The sequence below is a fragment of the Alligator mississippiensis genome, chromosome 3 (assembly GCF_030867095.1).
Source record: "Alligator mississippiensis isolate rAllMis1 chromosome 3, rAllMis1, whole genome shotgun sequence".
Lineage (NCBI taxonomy): Eukaryota > Metazoa > Chordata > Crocodylia > Alligatoridae > Alligator > Alligator mississippiensis.
In genome coordinates this window covers 156,960,410-156,983,119 of record NC_081826.1, presented here as the reverse complement: position 1 = coordinate 156,983,119, position 22,710 = coordinate 156,960,410, and positions in this window count along the sequence as shown.

Below are 22,710 nucleotides of genomic sequence, written 5' to 3'. Positions count from 1 at the left end.
GGCCACAAAAATGGCAGCTGGCCCCACAATCTGCCTGTAAAATCGGCTGGCTGCCTTCTTGATTTGAGTAGACCCATACACGTAACATCCAACCATTCTGGACTCTCAGGTTCATGATTTCTCAGTCAGGTAAGGTGTCTGTTCATAATTTGTAAGTCTCTTTTTTCTTCAGTGTGGCTGTCCGTGAACATAAAAGAATAAAATACTTCCCTTTATTGCCTCTTCACTTTTCTGCTCTAAGCCCAGGTGGAGAGAGCAGGCTTCACACACTTGGTGCTACTCCCTTCCCTGAACAAATAAGTAAGAAATGAGTGAAGTTTTGATGTGCTCTCTGCAATGTGCCTGCTATCAGGAGGGATCCTGGTTTTCTCTGATTAAAAAAAAAAAAAAAAAATGTACGTTCTCCGATAAAACCCCCAAATCCATTATTAAAATTAAAGGCCCTCCCACAACTCCCCCCCAGGTTCTCATTCCTCCCCCCAAGCCCTGTTCATGCCCCTCACTCTCCCTCACAGGTCCCCCAGCCCTGCTGGTGCCTCTTACCCCCTGCCCACAGCCCCTGCACCCCCGGCCCTGCTGGAGGGGCCCCCAGCTGCCAGGGCCATGGGGCCAGGGACACAGGTATGCAGCCCCCTGCCCCTGACAGAAAGCAGTGACTGCTGCAGTGGACCAGACCATGGAGTTGGCTCCCCCCTTACTGCCTGCTGTGGGTCAGTGGGTGGGTGGGGCTGGCTCCCCACAGCTGCATGCACTCTCAGAGGAGCAGTAGGAAGCTTGTATCCCCCAGACCTGTGTGCAGGGTTGGGGCAGTACAGGTGCATGCTGTGGGCTCAGACTCCTGCCCTGCTGCCCTCCCCTGGGGCCTCCGCAGCCCACAGGTGCAACCTGGCACTGCAGGGCAGAGTGTGGCCATGCAGGAAAGCTGCTTGCAGCTGTGAGCTCTGTGCTGCATCCCCTGCACATGCAACAACAGTGAGGACCACAACCCTGCACTGCTGCCTCGGGTGCAAGGGAAACATCGCTAGGGCAGTGCAGAGCTCATCACGGTAAGCAGCTTTCCTGCACAACCCCGCTGTTCCCTGCTGTGCCAGGTCACACCTGCCAGGCTGTAGAGGCCCTCAGGGATGGCAGCAGGGTTGAATCCTGAGCCTGCAGCAGGCAGCCCATCTCAGCCCCACCCTGCGCACAGATCTGGGGGACATGGGTCTCCCTGCCCCAGTGGGAGTGCACACAGCAACTGGGAGCTGCACCCACCCCCAGTATGAACTGCCTGCAGCCCCATTCCACTCCCCAATGAGGCTCTCCAGTCATGCACTGCCGTCCCAGGCTCCAAACCCTACACACTGCAGCAACCCCAGCCCTGCCCAACTTTTTCCCTCCCTCCCTATGGGGGCCTCAAGCTGCCCCACTACTTACCTGTGGGAGCTGCTCTCCAGGCTACCTGGCAGCCATGTGCATGTGCATGCACATGGTGCCCCCTGCCTGACCGCCCTCCTCCCACTCCCCCCAGCCCCCTGCAGGCTGGACCTCCACCAGCCTGCTGACCGCTCACTGAAAAACTGCAAAATCTACAGGCTTTTTGCTAATATGAGAAATCCATGTTTTACTCCAGTAAAGGGTAAAATCCACATTTTACTCCATTTTTCCATGGGAAACAGAAAACCCAGATCCCTGGCTATCTGTGTTGAGTTGCAGCAAGGCAAAGATGTCACGGCACATGCTAAGGGGTTGTAGAAAATTACCTCTTCATGAAGTAATGCAACAGAAGGCAAGAGCCAATAGAAGACTTGGGTGTTTACAAGTTAGGCACTGCAGTACCTGAAATTTGGGTGCCTGGCCTCAAAGTCGAATCTAAAGCCCAGAGTTTGGTACCTAAACTCCCTGTGCTGTGATTAGGAAGACTAACATCCCTGAGAAAGGTGATCTAGAACACCTGCATGATGAGCAGGATTTTGCTCTCCAACCTCTACCTCTGCACCCTGGTCCCTCACACAGGGGAGACATGTCTAAAGGTTCATTTACCCAGAGTTTGTGGGGGCACTGGCAGGCTGGTCATAAACAGACTCTTTTAAAGAATATGGAAGACCTTGTTTTTGCTTTATGAAACAGTTTAGGCATGACATTTCAGTAGAGCTGGGTTCAAAGTGGCCTGCAGGAGTCACCTATGGGAATTAAGACTGCTCATTAAGTAATGAGACATGTTGAACATGTAACAGCTGCAGCTGCTGAAGAGCGGCCAAGATCTTCAATTCATGCCAACTGGTGTCTCTCCAGTATGCAATTATATTGTAACTGGCCAAGTTTGTTTAAAATAACAAGTTTTCAAGTAATAAGATGGCCGGCTTCATTTTCTGTCCTTTATCACTGAATTTGTATAAATTAACATGCATCTAGCACACCTATTAACAAGATCTCTAAAAAAAGAAAAACACAAACTAATGCACCTCTGACTGGTAATTAATGAACTTACCAGATTTTGCTCTGTTTTTATTACTAGCTTATGACATAAAATAAATTGCTTTTGCTCACCAGACTCTCCTCAGACTTAGTGAAATATAAAACAGGGATGAATGGAGCTGAATGTGTATAGGTTCACACCATGTGGGCACTCTCCCACACTACAGGTGCCCCCCCACTGCACTACATGCCTGTGCACACACCCCACACATACCACTGCACCCCACACCCATGGAACCCCACTCACCTTCATCTCCCCACACTGTGCCGCACTGCTTTGCTCCCTGGGACAGGGACGGGAAGCAAAAGCTTAAGGAGGGAAGGGGAGCCCAGAGATTATAGCTGCATTGCAGCCAGAACAGTAGGGGCAGGAGGTGGCTAGGCAAAAACCTGGGGGCTTCAGCTTAACTATTCAGGCTAAGTACAGTCAATCAAAAAGCCTGAGATAGAATCAATTAAATCTAGACATGGCTCTTCTAAGTTGTATAGGTTGCACTGATAACCAACTGAACTGACTTCAGTTTTCAGCTGGGAAAGGCAGGGGGAGACCTGCCCAGGCCAGTAGATGGGGCATGAATGGCATGTGCCCCTGGCGGCTGGGGGGGCAAGGCTGTGCCGGCAGTGGCAGGAGCCCAGTAGCGGTGAGTGGGGAGCTCCTGCAGATGCCGCCAGCACTGTCGGCGGTGGGGGGTAGTGGTGAGCGCTGACCATATGTCAGTGACCACCTGCGGGCACCGCTGGCAGCGTCAGTGGCGGCCAGGGCTGATCAGAATCCGGTGGCAGGGTGGCGAGTGGTGACTGCTCGCAGGCACCGCCAACAGTATCTGTGGTGCCTTTTTGCAGGGGGTGCACCACCACGTGCAGGGGTGCACATGCACCTGCTACGCATTGCACCTGAGGTGGGGAGTGCAAGAGCACATCTAGCCGGCTGGCCATTGTCAGGCCAGCCAAGTATCCCCAATTGTCTCTCTAGTAAATGCTCCCAGCTGTCTCCCCACAGGGGATTGAGGAGCCCCCAGTCCAGTTGCTGGCTCACCTTGGGGGAACCTCCCCCTCAAGAGGTTTCCCCCAGCCTGTGTTCCCCAGCCCTGGTAGCCCTGGGGAGCTGAGAGGAATTCCCTTCCTCCCCCTTCCCAGCTGCTGATTGCTTCAGCTGCTGCTCCAGGAGAGAGGGAGAAAAAGTCCTCCTGGCTGGGTGCATGGCAGTGCAGCCCAGCATGGGGGCACCGTAGAGTTCCTCCTTAGGGGAGCTTCCCCCAGCCTGGGGCCCCCTAGGGAAGCTGAGGGGAATTTTTGCACTCCGAAACCACAGAGCAGCTTGACTTAGCTGCTGCAAGTCTCATGGATAGCCTAGGGCAGCCTCAGGGAATGGATGGAAATTCTTCCACTCCCCTGCAAAAAGTTTTGCTTCAGACTCACAGCAGCTCAGGTAAAATGGGCTGCGGAGGATTAGGAAAATTTCTCTCCACTCCCTAAGTCTACCTGGGGCTGCCCTGGGCTGGGGCTATCCCTGAGACTACCTGGGGTTATCCCTGAGACTGGCAGCAGCTAAGGCAAGCAGCCCTGGTATTTGGGAGGGGAAGAATTCCCCTCAGCTCCCTGGGGCTGCCCTGGGCTGGGGTGGGGGGGAAGCTCTCCAAGGCTGGGGCTCCCTGATGTCCCTATGCTGGGCTGCATGGGCAGGCACCTAGCCCTGAAGACTTCTTCTCCCTCCTTCCTGTGGTAGCGGAGGAAGCAATCAGCAGCTGTAAGGGGGGAAGGGCTGCTGAGGGTAAAAAAGTCCCCACCACGTGGGATTTTCCTCCCCGGATGTGCTGTGTAGATCTTGGCTAGAAGGGTCTGGGGGGTCTGTTCCCCTACCCCCGCCCTGTCTCTATGGGCTGACAGATGCAGGCAGGAAACAGGCTGAGGAGCAGAGGGATGAGGCAGCCCCTGCTCCACTAGAGCAGACAGCATAGCCTAGGGCTGCAAAGCATCCTGGGATTCTGGGGGACTGTGAGTTAACTTGAACGAGGAAGGGATCTGGGACAGAAGTTCCATAAACCAGTTTGACCTAAATCAATTAAGTCCGATACTACATCCAACCAGTTTTATCTTCAACTGGTTTTGGCCATTAGGAAAGCAGTTTATGTGTACTGAAGTTGTGTTCTGTTACTGGTTTAAGCCAGTTTCTGATCACTTAAACTGGTTTATGTATAACTTCTGTCCCTAGCCTCAGGGGCTGGATGTGGCCCATAACCTACCTATTGGGTGGCCCTGGTATAAAATCTTAAGAGGCAAATGTAGTCTCTCATATCAGGCAAAATTAAAAGCAGAGGAAAATGGAAATCAAATTACAGTGATTGATGGAAGGGGTCAGACTGCTTGTAGTGCCAGGGTTAAAGAGATTTAGTATAGAACCAAATTACTCTATTCAAGTTATGATAATTCTAGCTCCCTAGACTTACCTATTGAGAGTAGAAGGTTGTGAGCATATCTATAAAGAGAAAGGTGGTGCTGAAGAGAAATTTCTTAAGTAATATAGACTGAAGCCAGGAGGTGTTTTCTGGACAAGCCAGTTCTACTTCATACAGAAAGGTGTTTGTGCACTAACTGCTCTTTGGATATTTAGCTGGTAAATGGATCTATTTGTCTTAAACATACCCTCTTGTTTCCAATCAAGATTTGTCATAAAAGTGATGATTCAGGAAAATGATGTGAAGAACAGCAGGACTGTAAGAATAACTTTTGCTTTGAGTGGAGCTTTCTGGATTTGCTGCCCTGAGGGAACCCAGATGGATGTCCCCAATTGTCTCCCTAGTAAATGCCCCCAGCTGTCCCCCCACAGGGGGTTGAGTGAAAGGTGGGAAAGAGAGAAGCAGCAGGAAGTAAGAAACTTGTGGAGGAGATTCCTTTGAAAAGTTATACAGGACTCATACAGGACTTTACACCATCCAGAAGCTGGAGTGGGGTGGGAAGTGCTTGGCCACCAGGAGCCATCACAGCCACCCCTGGCACCTTGGTTCTATGCTGAGTTACAAAGCCCTGAGAAAGTGCTCCTTGTGGAGTGCTGTGTTGTTGCTCAGATACCAGGTGCTACTGCTTTGCTCTTTCTGTCCATCAGTGCTTGCTTCCAGTCTCTTTGCTACAGTGGAGCTTCAAACAAGCTCATGATTGCTTAGTTGTTTTCTTTTTTTACCAACAAACAGGCAATTTTAGCTTCTTCTTTTTTTTTTTACAGGCAGTGAGCAATACTACCTGGGAGGGAGGCAGTGAAGTCACTTTGGGAGTCGTCCCCCTAGCTTCCCCACTTCCAATGCTATTCTTGAGTTCACTGTTTCCAACATGGTCAAAAGTAGGTGGGGCTTAGGAGAACACCTTACAAGCCGCTTCACTGGCCCATTTTGAAGTCTGGGGCATCTGAGTGGGGTCGGACTTCATTGGCAGGGGGTCGGACTTGATGATCTGCTCAGGTCCCTTCCAACCCTACCATCTGTGTAACTATGAGTGGGAGCAGGTAGGCAGGGCATGCTCATAAGTGACACATCCCCAGAAGCTCTGTGAGCATAGTGTAAATGCCCCCTTAGGGATACCTTCATACAGTCGGACTTGTATCTTTCACAAATGTTCAGATGGGGCTTTTTGGGTGATATCTGCATTAAAACCTACAACACACCTAACATTTCTCTAATGGGGAGGAAGCATCATAAATAACTTGTTTGTGATCCCAACTCACATCTTCTTTAATAAAAATCAGAACTTCTCTCACTGTTCACCAGTACAAACATCTGGTCTGAGCTGTAACTCAGACCAGTTTTGTGACTCTTGCAAGCATGTGGATATTACTGTCCTCTGCATGGAAACCATCTTTAAAGTCCTGTATAACCTTATGCTAGGCTGCTTGCTTTGGGCTCCGGGCTCTCTGCTCTGCTGCTTTGCCCTTGGGAGCCCCATGCCAGCCACACCCCCACTGCTGCTGGGCAGGAAGGGGGTGTGGTAAGTTGTGCCTCCTGCTGCCTAGTGGGCAGGGTGCACACAGCTGGAGCGAGTCCCCCGGGACAAAGGTAGTAGAGCAGAGAGCCATAAGCCCACAGCCCACACCAGCCCTTGCCCTGCTTGGCTCTGTCCCGCTCCAGCCATGGTGGGAGGGAGTGGGGGCAGGGAGGAGAGGTGGCATCCATCTGCAGCCTGGCTGCATTTTTTAACTGATAATCTGCAAATTTTTACTCACAACTAAACTTGTTTTTTTACTATGGTTGTTGTTAAACCCCTTACTTTGAACCTAGCCCTTGTCCATGGCCTGTAAGAAGGGTTACATTTACATTATGTGAAACATCATACATTAGTAAAACATACATTAGTCCTGGCAGGACTAGTATGGGAGTGACTGTTGGGATGGGGAGTAGTCATTCTCATAAGCAACTCTCTCAGAAGGAGCTGGGGATACAATGCAGACTTCCCCTAAGATGATGTGATGGCCACAATTTCTGTGACTGATACCCAGCCTTTATTTGAAATAGTGTAACTTAAGCTCACATTGTGAACATACTGGTGCACTCAGGGGTAGTCTTTGAGTATGGAAAGATAGAACTGAAATGTTTTCAAGTCAAAGGCACTTGGGAATACTTCAAAAAGAAAAAAATTCAGTCAGAGAACATACAAACAGCCCCTGTGAATTTCCTTGCTCGAGTATATCAAACCGCTGCAGCCTTCTCCAGGGCCAACCAAAGGGTGTTAAAGCAGGCTGTAGCAACCTGCAGTTCCACACTCAGCTCCCCAGTCTGCTTTCTGGAGTGGTGGGGTGAATGAAGGTAAGCAGGGATGGGGAAGGTGGTGGTGGGGGCCTCCCAAATACCCTGGGGGCACTGCCCAACTGCATGGGGCCCAAGGCTGGGGCAGGGAGCAGGACAGAACTATGGACAGCTCAACCGGGGGGGGAGCAGAAGCTCCCTACTGCTGTATACACTCCTGGGGAGGAGGGTATGTGGGGGGGGGCACATGTCCCCTAGTTTTGTGCGCAGGGTGGGGGCAGATGTGGGCTACCTGCTGCTGCCTCAGGGCTCCCTGCCCTGCTGCCCTCCTTCCGGGAGCTCTGCACCAGCTATGCCACCATTGTGAGGCACCCCCTGCCTGCCCAGCAGCAGCGGGGGGGCTACAGTGTGGAGTTGTGCCCCCTGCTGCTGGCATGCAGGCAGGGGGTGTCTAGCCATGGCAGTGCAGCCAACGTGGGGCTCCCAGGAGGAGGGCAGCAGGGTGGGGAGCCCCAAGGCAACATTAGGCAGCCCGCATGCGCCCTTGGGGGGAGGGCAGCAGGGCCCATGCTGTGTGTGGGGGGGCATCATCTTAGTCCCCCCTTCCCCTGGCAAAAATAAAAATTGGTGCCTATGCCTCTGACATTTTAATTGTTACATCTGTCTGTGCCCTAGCACTGGCTCTGGACACTCATACTGTTCTCTCTTTTGTTGCAATGGGAATAGTCAAAACAGTGACCTCCAAACTTTTGCTACAGCATTCAGCAAGTAATGTGCTGTGGGCAGCAACATCCTTTCTTCTCCCTGTCAATCTCATTTTTAACTTTTAAATTTCTAATGTGCACAAGCAATATCAGAAGGTCTCCAAGGCAGTCTGTTTGCCTGCAAACCATGGGTTGGTGACCAGTGCATTAGAAGCTCAATGTCCCCTGGACAGCATGTAGCAAATATGTTGAGTATATCCTTTCTGTAACTGCACCCAAACAACCTTACCCAGAGCCTCATAACAGAAAACTGAAAGTAATTGAACCAGAAAGATTAAGTAAACCATACTCACCCATCACAGAGGTTTTTTGGAAATATATGAAATGTTAATGACTTGCTCTTAGTAATAAACAGGCTAAAACAAGTTCAGTTCTTTATTCATCTGCACACAATCCACAAGAAACAGTCATCTGAGAGATCCTCAGCTTTCTGGGGATTCTTCATAGAGAACTTCACATTACAGTTATAGTATAAGAAATCTTTGATGTAGGTTCTGAGAAACAAGGGACAGGAAGAGCAAAAATAGTTGTAAATATCAAAACTACTGCGTCTCATAGGTAGTAGTCCACTAAAATATGTTAGCTCACAAAATCCCTGTAACAACAACAATATGGAATAGTTAGCCTTTCACAAAACCCACTGTTTAAAACAGGTAAGTGCTCTTCCAGCCAACACCCACTGCCTCTTAGCATGGACTCCTGTACTAGTCTGAGCACAACTGCAGGACCAGCTTTCCCGTTTCCTCTTGCTTCCACATCTTGTTGCCTTTAGCCAGTGTTTTTCATCTTCTCAAACTTATGTGTATGTGTGTTATGTTTACATGTGTGTGTATACGTGTGTGGATAGATAGACACATCTCTACATACATGTTTGTATGTGCATCTATATACATGTGTATATGTCTATGTTTGTGTACACATACAAAAAGGCATACACATGTGCCTTTTCTCCCTTAAAACACTTTTCCACGTTTCTTCTCAAGCCAGGTGATGAGACTCCACCAGTAATCACTGGAAAACCAAACAAAATTACTCCTTAATAGCCAGAACTTTCCTTGGGAGCATTGGGGAGCTGCAGTCCAATTGCCTGCAATTTATATTTCTAACACGGGGTAATGCTGTTTAAAAACAGCAACACTGGGGAGCAATCCTGCCACAGACTCCAGTTCCCCCAGCAAATGCCCTGGTTCCTCTTGGTTCCAGAGAACGCATGTGGCCCTGAAGGTACAAATAGATGCATGTCTGCTTCAAAACTGAGTCTCCTGACAGAAGCAAAATTGTAGTGTGCTGCAGTTCGTACAGGTAGGGTCTGCTCTTCTCTTCAAGATTTTACGTCAAGTTATTGCAGTTAACATACATTTTGGAGGTAAACTTTCCACCGTTCTAGATTTTTGGGCTTTTTTAGGCTTTTGCTCATGCTCTTACAGCTATGCACCTAGAACCATAGCTTGTAGGCACATCCAGATAGCAGGGTACTGCTCCAGGTGCTTCTCATTAGACCCTTGAGGTGACTGATGACTGCTGAGCACTTGAAGAGCTGAGACATCTCCCCCCCCCACCAAAGGGTCATGGGCTGGTGAAAGGGAGAACACCTGAGGGCACTGAGAGGAAGCTGAAGAAGCCATTTCTGTGGTGAACCAGCTGCTAAAGCCCAGAAGGTCTCAGGCAAATACCCTGAGGAAGCAAAAATTAGACAATTAGCATTACAGAGAAAGCAATTGTCAGCAGCTTGCTACCCATCTTCTCTATTTCTGTTTTCACCTCATCCTTCTTGCCTTGCTTTCTTGTGGCTTACATATCATTCTCTGTGGGAGTGCCCTGCTTCTCCATGGGGGCTTTTAAATATCCCATTATATGAAGCATAGTTCAGCTATTGGCAGGAGAGACAATTAAGGAAACAAACCAAATTGCTTGACAGCAGTTTCATTTGACAGTTCCTTCTGGAGCTTACTAGTGGAAATGGCTTCACCTCAGAAAATAAGGAATTAATTTCCTTTCATAGTAGCTGCTAAATCAGGGGTGTATGGCAGGTAGCTCCAGAAACTCTATGTTGCAGTTCTCAAGAGTTGACGTATAAAGGTCAGTATTGGATTCAGACTGCAGTTGTAGCCCTTGTACTGTGTTCTGTGATGTCCAAACTAGTGTTTGAATCGGTCTCATCCTGTTGTTGCAAAGTGCTGTGGTTTTCCTGATGGCTTATGGCAACAGTACCTAACATGCAGCACACTTGCCACAGGTGGTATGAGCAGCCTCTGGACATGGCACGTAGCAGATTGGGGAGGGGACATGTAGCACAGTTGCAGATAGGGCAGAAAGCAGAGAAGCAAATTGGGCAGGAAAAGGGGATTGGAGTGGCACTTGTGGAAAGTGTGGGGCTAGCGTGTGGCATGCCTGCTGAAAAAATTGGTCCCTGCTTGTCTACAAGAAGCTTGGGAAAAGCAGGATGGAGGTTTGACTGGCACACCTAGCTAAGCCAAGGGAAGCTCCCAGCAGCCCATTGTTTTCTTCTCTATCATCATCAGAGAGCTAGAGCAGCCCAGAAGAGGAGAGGAGGAGGTGTTTAGACAACCAGTGGCCAGTAATGACTACCTTGGTACTCTGCCATGGTTCCAGTGCACCAGGCTGGTTGGCCATGGCCATAGCACAGCACAATCCAGCTGCTTCCTTTGACACAAACCCTGTGCCTGGTAAGTGAAAGCCCTTTCTGCCCATCTTCTTCCACCTGAGAAATCTCACCACTGAGGAGAGGAATTTGTGGGGAAGTTGGGGGAGGTTCTACTCTCTTTGCACTGCACAGGCCCCTTAGAGGCCCTCTCAGACCTTTGCTTGTGGCCCTTTTAGCAACAATATGTCTCAACCTCAGTCTGAGAAGGTTGGACACCCCGCTGTGTAGCAGGAAGAAGGTTCTCCTTACACAGGAAGAAGTACCTGTCACTACTGGAAGGGTCCACAAATCAGTAAGAGGTCATAGTTACCAAGGCATTAATTCTTCTGGTACCTGCACAGTGACACAGAGGAGGTGAGGCAGTTTCGTTATCATTTCTTCAAAATAGATCCACACACAGTGCATTTAAGAAGTTTTAAAAATATCACTAAAGGTAATAGACTGGTGTTGGTTGGTTAATATGAGGAAAGACAGCGTGATCTTTTAGCATGAATAAATACCTAGGAACAGCTTCTCTGGGACTGTGAAGAGTATTGTTTTAAAATACAGTAATGTCTGTACTGTTGCTAATTTTTCTTTCAGCTACAGTCAAAGTCTGATGCTTATATAGTAAGGATTTGTTAAGCTGCCTGTGCTTTTTAAATTAACAGCTCAAAAGCATCTTGTCCAACTTTCCATGATATCTGGGAACTGCTGTATTCAGAGTATGCTCTTCGATGGCAAATCCAGGCCTCCTGGACCAAGACACTTTCCTTTTCAAATAAGAAAGTCTTAGTTGATGAAGAATACAGGACCTAAGTCTCTACATATCTCTGGACCTGAGTTTTCCCAAGTCAGTTCATTTATTGCTTCATGGATGTCTTAAGGACTAATGAATTATTTTGAAGTACTTTGAAATCAAATACATGTTGTTATTACAGTAGAAGTCACCGGATGGAGCTATTACATAGTCTTACAGATTCTTTGCTTTAGCATAAAAGCAGCGTATAGTCTTTGAAAGAGCTGTTGTATTGTTTAGGAGCTCTGTTGTCATTTCTTTTGAATGACCCCTTGCAAGTAGCAAGGGAGTTTTTTGGCCTTAATCTCTAGGTGCAGAGCTGCTGCCTGGGAACAAGGCACTAGTATTCCTCATAGATGGAATCACCTGTTTGCAGTTTGTTACCACCTCTGGTCCAGGACTGGGTGTATACAAGAATATAAAGAAAGATGTTACACTAAGAAAATCAATGATTCCTCCTCTGATGGGAAGCTAATCTGCACATCCTAATATCTGCTGCTGCTCAGCACACTACTGCTGCTGTGTAAACATGTCCATCCTGGCATGTTTAAGATTATTGGAGATGCCAAGATGCAGGTTTACTTCTGATGGTAGTTGGCCACAGAGGCCAACTGGCAGGGTGTCTTTAATAAGCCATCCTCTGCTCAGGCATACACATCCTTCTTTGGTCTCCCAGAGTTTAGACTCAGGATGCTATTTAAATGCATGCCTGGATTCCAGTGGGAAGTAAGTATCTCTGTAGGTGCTATCCTGATGAGGGGGATTTTGTGAATCCCATGTTGATGAAGGTCAGGGCATATTGCATGCCTGCCTTCCTGCTGGCATTTTCTGGGCTTTGGAGAGGTTGCAGAGTGAGAGAAGGTGTTGAGTAGCCAGCAGCTGTTGTGAAACAATAGTTGGTGAGAGCTTTTTGTTGATACTGCTGCTCGTTGGAAATTTTAGGTTCTTCACATGTGCCTTTAGGCTCTAGACCCAAAGGCTCTAATCCTGTGATCTGAACAGTCCAGAAAACTGAATAAGCAAATTAAAATACAATAAACAATACAATAACAATATAGTAACTGGTAGGCATTACCTGTCTTATTGACCTAACAAAATTACAGCTCACGCCATTGAAGAAGAATATTGATGTGTCCCATTCCAGTATTGTGAGTCCAGTAAAGTGGGAGAACTCTTGACATGACCTGGAGGTCTGCTGACTAAAGGGAGGCACTGCCATCCCACAGTGTGCCATCAGCTGCCTAACTCGGTTTGCAAACCATCACTGGCTCTTTGAGAATTCTCAGCTCTCAACTCTGCCTGCTTTAATTTTGTTAGGGAAGTTTAGCCAATAGTCTTGTTCCGTTAATCCACAGCTCTGAAAGTATGGCATCCCCCCTGTGATCACTGAGTTGCCACAAAGGATTTCCTGTTTTCAGTTCTCCAGTCATTTAAGTTTATGTCAAAGCTCAGCACACACTTGTACAAGATCAATGAAAAGACACGCTCTGCATAGGATGCTATGTAGTGAGTCTCCTTAGCCCTTAAAAAACAGACTGAGGCAAATCAGGCTTACTCATGTAACATTTAAGATCTTGAGATCATGGAAAAGAATGGCTGGAAGATACCTTAGAGGTGATCTAATCCAGTGGTTCTCACATGGGAGTCTGTGGCCCTTTGGGGTGCTGCAAGCAGGTTTTAGGGGGTTTGCCTGGCCCAGTGCAGGGGGGAGTTGCCTCAGCCCCCTGAGCCTGAGTTGAATCCTAAAGAAAGGGTGGGGTGGACCCATCCTGCCCTGCCCTGCCTAGCCTCACAGCCATGATCTTCCAGGTGGTGCTGCGGTCAAGTGGGTGAGGCTCCATGCTGCTGCTGCTCAGATGAGTGGGACCCTGGGGCTCCCTGCCACTGAGCCCCATCTGCTGCACCTGGGGCCATGCGGGTAGGGCTGCGAAGCCAGGCTGCTCCTCTGCCACTCCCTGGGCAGCAGCTGCTCCGCAGGGCACAGGTGGGCTGTGGAGTTTTTAGAGCATGCTAGGGGGGCCCCTCAGGAAGAAAAAATGTAACCTGGGTGGTACGCAGCTAGTACCCCCTCTTCAATTGAAGAGATGTCAGTGGGTGCATATATGCTGTGGGAGCATGATAGCCTAGCTGCAGGCCAGCTTACCTCCTTTCCCTACAGAGCAGAGCAGAGACCAGGGACATCCAGTGATACTTAAGTATTTACAGTTTTAATTATACAACATTATATAAAACATATAAACATATGCAAAAAAAAAAAAAAGGTTTACAAAGACGATAACTCTTGTCAGTCCTGAACTCAGGCACAGGTCTCAATTCTCTGTGGCCTTCCAGTTGGTATGCAGGCCCTACCTTCAACAGGGCTCTCCTGGCAGCAAGCACGGGGACACTCAATGTTAAAACACAGGTTAGACAGCAAATCAACAAAGGAAAACCTGGCAGTGATGGAACTATAACAGAACATGCACAGTGATATTACATTAAATGGGATATGAATACACAACAATAACCAATACAGTAAGTTCAGGTATAGAATTGGGGTTGCAATAGCAGACCCTGCTAACAGGCTAAATAAAGTAGTTTACAATCCCCTCATAATGCAACATTAAAGACACAAGTTTACAATGAAAATCCCAACAACATGATGAACCGGAACACAACAATGGCACAGCAGCTATGTCCAAAGAAGAAATGGTACTGGGGGAAGGAAGCTGATACCTTAAAGCAACACCATCACCCTCCCCTAGGCCACAGCTAAGAGGGGCCCCATAACCATGGAAACCACCCTTAACAAACAGGGGGGGTGTAGGTTTCTCTTTACTCCCAAAGGGAAGTCATTCCTCCAGTTCAGGGACTTACCTTTGATCAGGCAAGTTGGGGAGAGCTCCTCCCCTGTGGAAATCCCCTTTCCAGCAGCTTAGGCTTATCTCTATCTGTGGGTAGAATGCGGGGCATCCTCCCTTGCTGGGGTGGTTGACCCGCTTGGTTGCCACTCTTTACAGGAAGGCCCTAGCTGTCTCATGCAGCGGCTGAGGGCTTTCAGCCCTCCCTCAGCCCCCTGTGCACCACCCTGTCCACTGAAGCAGTGCCTGCCTCATGCAGGGATGGGGACCCACACTGTGGACCCTCTCTGCCCCATGCACCACCCTGTGCACCAAGGGCTCCTGTCTCGAGCAGGATTGGTGACCCACACTGCCTCATGCAGCCACCAAGGTCCTGTCCACTCCCGGACCCTCTTCAGCCCTGTGCACCAGTCTGTGCATCGAGGGCGGCTGCCTCATGCAGGGTTGGGGACCCATGCTGCCTCATGCAGCTCATGGCAATCCCTTCAGCTTCACAGCCCTGTGCACCGATCCATGCACCAAGGGCTCTTGCCTCATGCAGGGTTGGGGACCCGTGCTGCATTGTGCAGCCAGATTGGAAACAGACCAATGAGAGAGCCTGAGGGGTTAGTTCACCCCCAGATCCTCTTTACCTCACCCCTAGGTCAGGGTAGGCCAAGCCTTCCTCCTGCCTTCTTCTGATCAGTGGGGAAGGGAAATGGCCCCATCAATCAGCCTGAGCCATCTGGTTCAAGCCATCAAGCCAGGCTTCTTTTGTAGAGAAGAACAAAACTAGATCCTTTAACTTTGCAGTAAAACAGGAGGTGGTTTCGGGCAAGTCCTTGTACTGAAAAACATGTATTAAAATGTATGATGTCCCCTTTACCACCAAATCAATAATATTGTTATTTCCATTGCATAGATACTTTCTTTTTTTAACATTGCATCCCAAAGCTGCCCTCAAACGTATGCAGAGCTGACTAAAAAAAACACTTTTTTTTTTTAGTGAGGTTCAATCATGTATTTGATCTGACCCAGTCCCATTTTGCTTACGTTGTTATCTGACAGGAATTGAGATTTGATACAGTACTGAATAAAAATACAAGGGAATTATTGGAAAATAAACACCCTGTTTTTTCTTTTTCTAAAAAGCAGCTGGATTCAGATTGACATACCCAAGCTAGGATGCTTAACATAGAGGAATGGCTGTTAGGTTACAACAAATAGGGCTTGGAGCGGAGCTGGTTTATTTGTAATCAATAAAAGCAAAGGGGCAGAGCATGACTCACAACTGCTGTGTACATCTAAAATCTCTTTCCAAAGCAGCAATTATAATAGCAAAGGACTTCAGAAAACATAAAAGGACAAGTTGCATCTTTTCATAATTCCTGAGTGAGACAGACCAACGCTGAGCCAGGGAGCAGCTGACTCCAATGCAAATTGCACTGGAGTTTATTTCTTTGCACTAATAGCACGTGTAGATGCACTGTTGGGTACAGAGTCTTGGAAATCTGGCCTTAGATATACGAACAGAAGCTCAACTCCTTGGAAAACTTAAGCCATACCTAGACTACAAACTTCCCATGCTCAGCATCAGTGCCCTCAAACATACAAGGTTGTTCTGTGCACCCCTTCAGGCAGAATTAAAGTAGCCATCTACATTTGATGCTGGGACCTGGCTAATTGGTGCTGTCTCTCAGACAGCCCTCTGGGCCCTGAAGATACAAATACAGTGTGTCTGTTCGGAAGGGAGAAGGTGGGGGCATGTAGCTCTATGCAGTATGTCTGAGATCACCGCTACCTGCGCAGTAAGTCTGTAGTCCAAACATGTCCTCAGCTCCAAATGTAGGTGCAATGCACTTCAAAATCTGTCCCTTCTGCCAAAGAAGATTACATTTTTAATTCCAAATTTAGTTCAATACCTTTTGGCAAATTCAGTGCCAGTACTTTCATTTTGCTGAAATTCTCACATTTTGGTGTATTAAGAATATTGTTTTCATGTTAATTGCTCCCAAGGACAGATAACATAATTATGTGACTCACAATCACAAATGAACTTAAAAAGGCTGCTGTGATTTTTTCCATGGAAGGTATGCAAAGAAATGGCTTAACAAACCATTCAATAATGTGAAAACTGTGAAAGAACACCTTTTTTGGTGAATATTTTCATAACATCTTTGTCTACAAAGTCAGCTGGAACATTTCCCCAGGGTTTCATTTTTAAATATGGTCTGTATCAATTTGTCTAGTTAAAGCAAAAGAAAGTGCTCATCTCCAATGTACATATTCTACTTGATTCCCTGGCTCGTGTGCTCAAGTATTATATCCTGTATTGACTAAAGTGTTGGAGTAGCTATGAGTAAGGTGTTCACAGGATAGGTAAAGCTAAATAGTTTAGTAGACTATGGATCTGAGCATTTATCTTAGTGTTATATTCTTTTGGATGGCTGATAGTACTGGTATCTGTGCATGTATGAAATTAAGGTTAGTTACAAGTTGATTCAGTTGAGGACTGAGATTAGTTCTGTCAGGTTTAATCTTGATGTGAGTTCATAGGCTCATAGGAAAGTAAGGCTGTAAGGGACCTCACAAGGTCTAGTCCAGCCTTCTACTCAAGGCAGGATCGCATCTGAATAAACCATCCCAGCCAAGAGTCTGTCTAACCTGCTTTAGAAAGTTTTTATGTGGATTAATCACTTCAACATCAACTAAAGCAGCATTTCTGAATGTCTCATGTTATGCAGACAAATGGGGAAAGCTGTTATTGATGGGCCTGGCTTCAGACCCATCAATAACTACCTCCAAAAGACCACCATTTGCAAGAAATGTATCCCTCGGTTCCTTCTTCCATCTTCTGTACACATCTGTAGAGCTGCCAGGTGATGTTGTTGGCCAGTAGTTATTGCGTGAATCCCTAAGATTCCTTTTGAAAAAGACTGGGTCATGGACATCCATGTTGAAGCTTGTTTTAATTATAAAAATTTAGATCTCACAAATTTAGAATTGAAATATTGAATATGGTGCCTTTAAATAAAACACCAAACCTATTGCATACCCTGCCCCTTTTTGCACACTTGACTACTGTTATTTTCAGAGAGGGTTGAGTTCTTTATTTATTCATTATGGTAGTACCTGCAAGTCCTGTTGTGCTAGGTGTTGTTTATATACATATTATGCAAGACAGTCTGCCCCAAGGAACCCATAATATGGGAAAAGGTAGGAGGGGGAACAGAGAGAAATGACTGCTTCAAGGCCACATATACTTAGTCAGTGGCAGAGCAAGAACTAGAACCCAAGTCTCTTGATTCATGACCCTGTGCCCTTTCCAGTAGAACACAGCCTTATGGGGGTAGTGGGGCAGCAAATTGCAGAGTTAATGTCAGCAGTTGATAGCTAACAGTGATCTTCAGGGGGTTATGTCAAGCAGTTGACATTCATGTAAGTAGTGGGATGGTTGTGAGCTTATGGGGGATACTGTCCTGTATCCTGTATATGAAATGACCCTATATAGGGGTCTATAGATTCACTGAGCTGGATCACATGGACTTGCCCTTGTGTTCTCCATTCCCTGTGTACCTGGGGCAGGTCATTGCATCTTGTGCATTCTCCGTACCGCCACCTGGAATGGACAGGTGGTGAATATCATAGACCAGTGGCCCTTACAGGCTCTGTTGGAGATGAGGGCAGCTCTCAGTGAAGCCTTGGCCTTTCCATCTCCACCACCACCACATCTCTGTTGAAAGAATCTTGCTATCTCATGGTCCCCAACCAGCCTCTGTGCCTAGACTCTCCTTTGATAAGAGCATTGCTCCATAGAGACCCTCATAAGTTTATACTAACATGTTGCTTTAGGTATGCTAGCGAGCAGAGGCTGGGATCACAGGTGGTCTCTCTCATTCCATACCAGTGGTTTTCTAGCCAGTTGGAGTGTTCTTTTGGGTGCTTTACATGTTTGAGGACCAGGGGAATATGGGGGCTACTTTTCATCTTCAATCATGAACTCTCCCTCCCCTCATTGCTCTTTGACCAGCAAGGCATGTGCTTATGTTTAAACAAGCAAAGAGTCTTATCGCAGTCTTATAGGATTGTTTACTTTTCAGTGTTTTACAGTTTGAGTTTCTGACATTGGCTCATGGTGTCCCTGAGGCATAGGCCTTTCTTTCACATTGTACAGCACTAAACAGATGGATTTGGACAGCTCAGTGGTGTCCACTGAACAAACTTGCAATTGAAAATGGAACTCATTCTATGGTTCTTTGTCACATGAAACAAGGGAAAGATCCCATAAACAAGGGAAACACCAAGGTGCATAATTCTGCTGGATATCTAGGTTGCATTTTTAGCATGGCTTACCTGATTCACTACAATGGTTATGTGCCAGATAAGTGAATGCAGTGACTACTATAGGAAGTAAGGCAATGTATTGTATTGGTATTGGAAGGGAGGGAGAAGATACTAAAGCACCAGAAGTACATGGGGCTTCAGAAAGCTCAGCTATTATTGAAGCAGGAATTGCTGGCCTGTATTATATATGAGGTCAGAGAGGGAGGGCCATAGATTATGGAGTTAAGGAAGTCCATTTAATGTTGTAGCCATAGTAGTTCATGTTTTTGTCCAAGTCATGAGCTAGGTTTTGGCTTGGGTTTCCATTATGTGCTCTCATCTTCAGGTCAAGATACTTGTAACTTATGCTGCAGTTACTTGATTGTTACATATATGACAGCTGAAATTATTGTTTTCTTGAAAATCTTGTAGAGAAACAAAGGCTCTTTTCTTAAATGGCACCTTGATGATTGGTGAACACTTGGATTTAGTATAACTCAAGTTTATACCTTGCTGTTTCCTTTCATACTGTCAGAAAATAAAGTGACTTATGTGCTTTTTATTATTTTTGTTGATTTGGAGACAGAACCAACAAACCTGACAGAAAAATCTGAATTCACTGCTTTACTCAGTTCTTTCCTTTTTATTGAAAAGTGAAGTAAAAGAGTTTCAGTAAAAAAAACAACAACAACAAGAAACTTAACAGTACTCTGTATGGATCATAAATTATTCACATTTCTTTTCAGCTACAATCTCACAAAGAAGATACATTGGGTCAAATGTTGTTCTTAAATCAGCCAGTCAACCCCACTTCTGTAAACTTTCAAAATTATACATTATGCTTATTGATTTGTAAGGCTTTATTCTGGAATGTGCGCCCCATTATTTTGAAGTGCTTTAAACATGCACATGGCTAAAATAACCTCTGCCTCAAAGAACTGACAGGGTAAGTCTGTCTCTGTGGTCTGCGGACTCTGGTTGGCCCAACCCAAGTATGAACGTTTTCACAACAAAACCTTCCTAATATCGCAGTGTCTGCCCTCTTTCTACGCTCATCTTCATGTGTCTGGAGATCTAGCCCATGATTCTTTGTGCAGAAAGACTCTAGAATCCATTTCTAGCCAGTTGCTGTGGAAACTATGGAAGTGTATTGGTAGACAATTAGCACTCAAAGGATCTTGCCTATGTTCTTACTGCAAAGTGAGTTCCACTTAAGCAAAAGCACAGCTTGGGGTTTACCAGGTGCAATGGACATGCATATGAGGGATTTGGGTATTGATGGTAAGGAGGATTTGGGACACAAATGTGTATGCATATGGCCAAAGACAACAGTATAGCCATCTTCTCTGACAACATTGACTGTTTCATCATTGGCTGTTAGTTCTAAATCTGAGCTGTAAACCACTATGTCTATTAGGTGTTAGCTGTGATGGAAAGAGCTTGACTGCATCATGTCCCTCACACTTCTGGGGAGTCCACTTATGAGTGTGGCTGTCTCAGCATGCACTAAACTCAGAAATGTGGAGGTGCTCCAAGGGCACCTCCCAGGCAACTTGGAGGGAGAGCTCTCAAGAGCTTCTGCAGGGTGTTCCTGGGATGGTTTCACTCCTGCACTTTCAGGTTTGGGGGAGCCTTCATTGAGGCAAAGGAGGCTTAACTCTTCCACCTGTATTTTTCCTTTTGCATGCAGAAGGGAAATGCTTGGAAAACAAAGATTCTTATATGCTATGCTGCCAGGATAGCAGTGATGCAGTTAGCAGTGATGGCAACTGTCAAAAATGGGCAACTTCCTAAGCCTTGTGAGGCTTCCAGCTGCTTGCCTGTCTGCTGAAAAGGCCAGTGAAGGCAGTTTTGCTCAATTTGCCTTTCTAAGTAGCAAAACTGAATTGTAGTTGTAGTTTTTCCACTGTGAATAAATGTATGCTGATATTCTAGGGCAAAAACTGCCTTTAAATTGCAGCATAGTAGAGTTAAGTTAGATGTCAGGAAAATCTTTCTTAGGATTAGAACAGTAAGGCAATGGAGCAGCTGCTGACGGAAGTTATGGAATCTTCTTCACTGGAAGTTTATCACAAGGAGGTTAGATAAGCATTGGTATGGGATGATTTAAGAGTAGCATTCCTACATCCAAGTTAACAGTTGGGGCAGATAGTCCTCAAGGTCCCTCCTAACCATATGCTTCTATGGCTCGACCAGGCTGCCAAAGGAACCTTGGAGACTTGGTCTAATATAATTCTCTGTGAATGCTGAAAGACCTAGGATCTAGTAACATTAGCATATTTCAGTGCAGTGTCATTGAAATTAATTGACTACAAGTAGGAAATCCTTAAAGTTAGAAACCAAAAGTAATTTCATTTCTTGGGGCTGGATGACAGAAGTGAGATTAAATCTCAGAAGTATTTTGGTAGCAGGCTGGATACCTCCTGCCAGGATATTGTGACCCCACTCCTATCCCCTGTGCAAGCCAGTGCACTCAACACATAAATGAGACCAGTCTGTCACCAGTCCTTGTTAGCCTCTGCATTGATAGGTGTTTTCAGAATGAAGTTAATTTTACTATCTCCGCAAATAAAGGTGTTCATCTCTCAGGTAGTTATAGATAGGGTAACCATAAAAATTTGAGGGAAATACAGGAAGAGGTAAGGAAATCTGGGATGGGGGGGGCACATGCACTCACCTCTCCCTTCACCCCAACTACTGCATAAGTGACTCTGTTTGCAGGCCAGGGTGGGAGGAGGACCCTGGAGCAGCCCATTGGCTGGGCTTCCTGGAGGAAACTGAAGCAGAAGTCCCAGATTGGCATGAACCCGCCTGTAAATGACTGGCTTCTAACTCAGGAGCCACAAATGCTGGCAGGTTCTCACCAATCTGGGAATTTTGCATTAATTTTCTGTAGCAGCCAGGATGCTGAGACAGTCCCAGGTTTTGGAAACTGTCCTGGCCAAGCTAGGACATATGGTCACCTATGTTTTAAAAGAGCCTGGAACTTACAGTATTCAAGGAGTATTTCCTTTCATTAGGGTACAATCAGAATAACCAAGCCATCGCAGTGTTCAGGGAGAGATGATCTGATTACATATTTATGGCCAAAGATGGAACCATTTTATAGAAGCTGAGGAATCTGGCACTGTGGGGCAGCTAAAATAATTGGCTATTAAATAACAGGATTGAAATAGGCTTTAGGGGTTGGGGGAGAAGCACAGAGAGTCCTTTACAGTGACCACAGGCAATAGCAACCTGTGGACAGGAATTGTGTGACAGGTTGCCCAAAGGTGGAGAGGATTGGGTTGATCATGGCTCCAGTCTTCACCTCTTGGCATTGACTTGGAAAGGCTTAGACACACTAATGGGGACAGAAGGGTTTCGTCCAGTGGTTACAGTAGGGCTACCTGGGGTTAATTGCCTGCTGTACCACAGACTTTCTGCATGAGCTTGGGCAAATCGTTTACTCTATCTGTGCCTTGGTTTCCTATCTGTAAGCAAGAGTAATGGTATGACCAGACCTCACAGGGGTGTTTAGAGGTTAAGTACACTAGTGATCATGATGTGCTCAGATATCACAGCAACCAAGAACCATAAAAATATCCTGATTTAGGTAAGGGTTATGAATCAGGCAACCCCAGGGTGCCCTAAGGAGTTTGCGGAAAGACTTTACTACCCTGAAGCATAGTCCTTCTAAGGCAGTACAGCTTCACTTGAAGGACTGCTCATATGTTTAAAATTAAGCAGATGTTGGAACTGAGTCAGACAGCTTAGTATCTTGCAAGATTCTTACAAGACCTAACTGTGTGAGGCATAGGCTTGCCATGAATATCAAAGGCCCCCATCCTGGTGTGACTGGACCTGAGGGTTGGGTGAGTGCTTTAGCTCAGGAGCAGGCAATTATTTAGGCTGGAGGGCTGCTTGCTGAGTTTTAGCAAGCTGTCAAGGGCCACATGGGTAGCCCTGGCCCTTGACAGGTGCCCGGTCCCCTGGTCAGCCCACCCTCTGGTCACCATCTTGGGACTGGAAGTCCCACCCCCTAACACCTGATCATTGCCACCAGAAGTCCCTCTCCTTGCCCCCAGAAGTACTCCTTTCAACAAGGAAGGGCGTTTGCCATCTCGGAACCAGAAAAATATTGAATTATATTCTAAAAATCAAACATCTACTACAACATTCATTAATTTGATTT